Source organism: Bos javanicus, chromosome 8 (assembly GCF_032452875.1).
Source record: "Bos javanicus breed banteng chromosome 8, ARS-OSU_banteng_1.0, whole genome shotgun sequence".
NCBI lineage: Eukaryota > Metazoa > Chordata > Mammalia > Artiodactyla > Bovidae > Bos > Bos javanicus.
Window position 1 is genome coordinate 2,326,449 of NC_083875.1, and position 4,058 is coordinate 2,330,506.

Below are 4,058 nucleotides of genomic sequence, written 5' to 3' on the forward strand. Positions count from 1 at the left end.
AATCCCCTATATCCAAATTTTCTTCCGACTAAAGATATGAAGGAACTCTGTCTTAAGTAAGGGATTGTTGTATGCTCTAAAAGTGAGCCTACTAGGCAAATGGTGTTAGGCACAGACAACCAAGAAAAGGATCCCCGCCCTCCATGAAGGCTCACCTCCCATGGCTCCCAAGTTGCCTGGTGCTCCTTCCTTGTATCCCAACATGCCCCCATGTCTGGGAGCACCCCCTCTATAAAATGTCCCTTAGTTGAAACTGGAGGAGAATTCGGGCAAACCCGGGTCCATAAGCCCTTCTCCCTTTTAGAACTAAGACAGATCAAATGAGACCTGGGAAAGCTATACAGATGATCCAGGCAAATTATAGATACATTCCAACACATTACGTTGGCCTTTGACTTGACGTGGAAGGACATAATGGTCATATTTAGTCAAACTTTATCTGACCCTGGGCATGCTAGGGTCTTAAAGGAAGCCTGAAGGTTTGCTACAGGGCTTCACATGACAAGCGATAAAAACCCAGTAGGGTAAACTGCCATCCTCTCCTCAGATCCTAATTAGAATTATAGTGACCCTGAGCACATCTGGGAAAGGGATCATTTTCTGACCTGTGTGAAAGCAGGACTAAAAGCAGTCCAGCAAAAAGTATTCAGCTATGCCCGGGTCTCAGCAATAACTCAGGAGCCCAACGAGAACCCCACTGCCTTTCTGGAGAGGCTAAAAGAGGCCCTCCAAAAGTTTACCAATCTGGAGACTCTTATGCCGGGGTCCAGCCCGGCTGATCCAGGGTATTCGAAGGGGAGACAGCTTCGGCGACTATTTAAATATTCATCAAAGATATAAAGAGTAATAGAATGAGGATAGCTCAGTAGGAAAATTCAGTGGAGAAAAGAGGCTGAGTAGCTTGGTTTACGCGGGAGACCAATAAAACTTCAAGACAAGAAGTTTGCACCACTTACGTAGGCTGCAGGTGTCCTTCCGTTCTCCTGAAGGAGAGGAGACACTGAGGCCTCCCCGGTCGGATCTTAGAAGCCCAGGCATAATTAGTAAGCATGGCAGGTTCTGCGCTCCAGATGGAGACTCAGCCAGAATGAGAGAGAGAGAGACATGGGGACACCAGTCTTTCGAGGAACTGATCCCAATTCTTTATTTTCCAGAGTCTGTTTTTATACACTGAGATGTTATGCAAAAGTCACGCGGGGTCAGCAGTCCTGACTTTTATTAAAGTCAGGTGCTTCATACAAATGTATACAGAGGTCTTAGGGGTGTTACATCATCTTCTGGCCGGGGGGGCCTGCTGACAATTTATGACCCTCTCCTTGTGACAGTGGTCAGTCAACCAGAACACTTTTTTCTCCAAGGGTGATTATTCTTAAAACAGATGCCACCCAAATAAAGTTACATTCCTATAGGGTGAGGGTGTAGTGGGTTTTAGTTAAGGAAAGAATTTACTTAGCCTAAGGTCTAACGTGATTAATATCAAAGGTTAATACTTATTTCTTCTATATATTCATTAATGTGTGTAAGGGCAGGGGATGTGGAGTCTTAGCAACAAACATTGGCTCAACAAATGAAAAACCCTTCACCAATACAATTTTTAATCAGCCCATTATACTTATACTAATAGTTTTCTAACTTTTCTAAGGAACCTGTTTTTAGAAGGTTTAAAGCATCTCGTGCCTCTCACGGTTGGGAGGCTGTGAGCAATCACATGTGGCTGGACAAGCCTATCAGGCAGGCTAGAGAACCTTCAGAGGAGTTTGTAGGTTTAAACACTCCTATCACGCCCAGGAATTATTATTAACTGGAGCTCTAAGTTAACTCCTTCTCCGAAAGAGGTGGTGGGGGACAGCCCCCCGTAAAGTCAGATGTGTAGGTGAGAGCACAAAGTAGTAAAGTAGGCAGGCTCTGGTTATGGGGGTAGATGCTCGAGGATTTCCAGGGGGACTCCTGAGGCTCGATCCCGCCTTTGCATATGTCGAGCCTCCTTCCTCATGACCTTTGTCATGGGCGGAGTGCCTCACGCCGGCCCCCAACACTCTTACGAGGGACAGGTGATTTTAAAGGACAAATTCCTGTCCCAATGTGCATCAGACATCAGGATAAAGTTACCACAGCTACAGGAGCAGGACCCTGCTGCCTCTTTAGATGAGATGGTCCAGACAGCCATCAATACCTTTTATAACAGAGAACAGGAAAGGGAGGCCAACGCCCAGGAAAGGGAGAAAAGGAAAGAGACAAGGCATGCCCAGATGCTAGCTGCCCTCCAGGGGAAGCCCTATGGCAAGCCCTGAGTCCTTGAAGGACATGGCACAAGACAAATGCCTAATCTGTAGACAGGCGGGGCACTGGGCCAAAGAGTGTACAAACCATGACAAGTCTCCTAAAACGGCTTGCTACAAATGCCATCAATTGGGACATTGGGCAGCACTCTGCCCTCGGGACCCAAGAGCCTCAAGGTCAAGCCCTCCCTCACGATGGTTCAATAGGACTAAAGTGGCCCTCTCCAGCTAGCCCGCCTGTCACAGATAACCATCATGGAGCTGGAGCCAAGAGTGCAACTGGATGTGGCAGGTAGGTCCGAGAATTTCTTGGTTGACACGGGGGCTACCTACTCTGTCTTGATCTCCCTCTCTGGAGCCTTCTCCTCCCAAACCAGTACCATTTTGGGTGCTACAAGAAAAACAACTACTAAAAGATTCACCCGAGCACTTCTTTGTTGCTGGGAAGGACAAATAGTTTCCCACCAGTTTCTGGTGGTCCCTGAGCATCCTACTCCCTTATTGGGAAGAGATATACTCACTGAACTGGAGACCACCCTTGTGATGGGAAGCTTTTCAGCCCCTAGGGCCCTACAGCTTCTGGTTACTACCGAAGAACCTGTTACACCTTCAATAGAGAGGTACCAAAAACTATGGGAAGACAAAATTAACCCCCAGGTGTGGGACCAGGGGATTCGTGCATGAGCCCACCAAGCTGAACCGGTCATCATTGTCCTCTGAGATCCCACTCAGTTTCCCAACCGGAAACAGTATCGCCTCAAAAGAGAGGCTCGGGAGGGACTACAGCCTTTAATAAATAAATTCCTTGCTTGTGGACTATTGGTCCCCACCAGGTCGCCATGTAACACCCCAGTCTTCTCAGTAAAGAAAAAGGATGGAACCTGGCAAATGGTTCAAGATCTCTGGGTCATAAATGAAGCTGTACTCCCCCTCCATCCCATGGTACCCAATCCCTGTGTAATCTCAAGAGAAATCCCAGCCAGTGCCAAGTGGTTTATAGTCTTGGATCTCAAAGATGCATTCTTCTGCATACCACTGGCTAAATAATCCCAGTATCTTTTGGCCTTTGAGTGGGATGCTCCAAGAGAAAAACACCAACAGATGACTTGGACAGTATTACCTCAGGGGTTGAGAGATAGATAGTTTGGGTAGGCTCATAGCTGGGATCTCCTAGATCTGGACCTGGGACCTAATGGGCAAATATTACAATATGTAGATGACCTACTAATCTGTTCTCCAGATGAGAAAAATGCCCAACAACATGCAATTCAGGTTCTAAGCTTTTTGGCAGAGAGGGGAGATAAAGTCTCCCGTGCTAAGGCACAGATGGTCGAGACAAAGGTCACTTACTTGGGAGTTCAGATTACACAAGGGTCCAGGAGGCTGTCCTCTGATTGGGTACAAGGAATCCTCCAGTTGCCCTCCCCCACAACTCGAAAACAATTGTGAGCTTTCCTGGGGCTAACTGGGTATTGTAGAATCTGGATAACCAACTACGGTCTAATTGCCCAGCCCTTATATAAGAGCTTAAAGGGATGGGATGATTCAATCCCACTGATGTGGAAGGAAGGGGAAGGAAGGGGAAGTCGCTCAGTCGTGTCCGACTCTTTGCAACCCCATGGACTGTAGCCCACCAGGCTCCTCCATCCATGGGATTTTCCAGGCAAGAGTACTGGAGTGGGTTGCTATTTCCTTCTCCAGGGGATCTTCCCCACCCAGGAATTGAACCCGGGTCTCCTGCATCATAGGCAGATGCTTTACCGTCTGAGCCACCAGGGA

At 47.6% G+C, this 4,058-nt stretch overlaps 1 non-coding gene across 1 annotated transcript; it reads right to left on the reverse strand.

The window, feature by feature from the left end:
* Nucleotides 1-3,986: 3,986 nt before the first annotated feature.
* TRNAH-AUG (transfer RNA histidin (anticodon AUG)) lies at nucleotides 3,987-4,058 on the reverse strand. Its single transcript has one exon. It is a non-coding gene; the product is annotated as a tRNA-His (tRNA).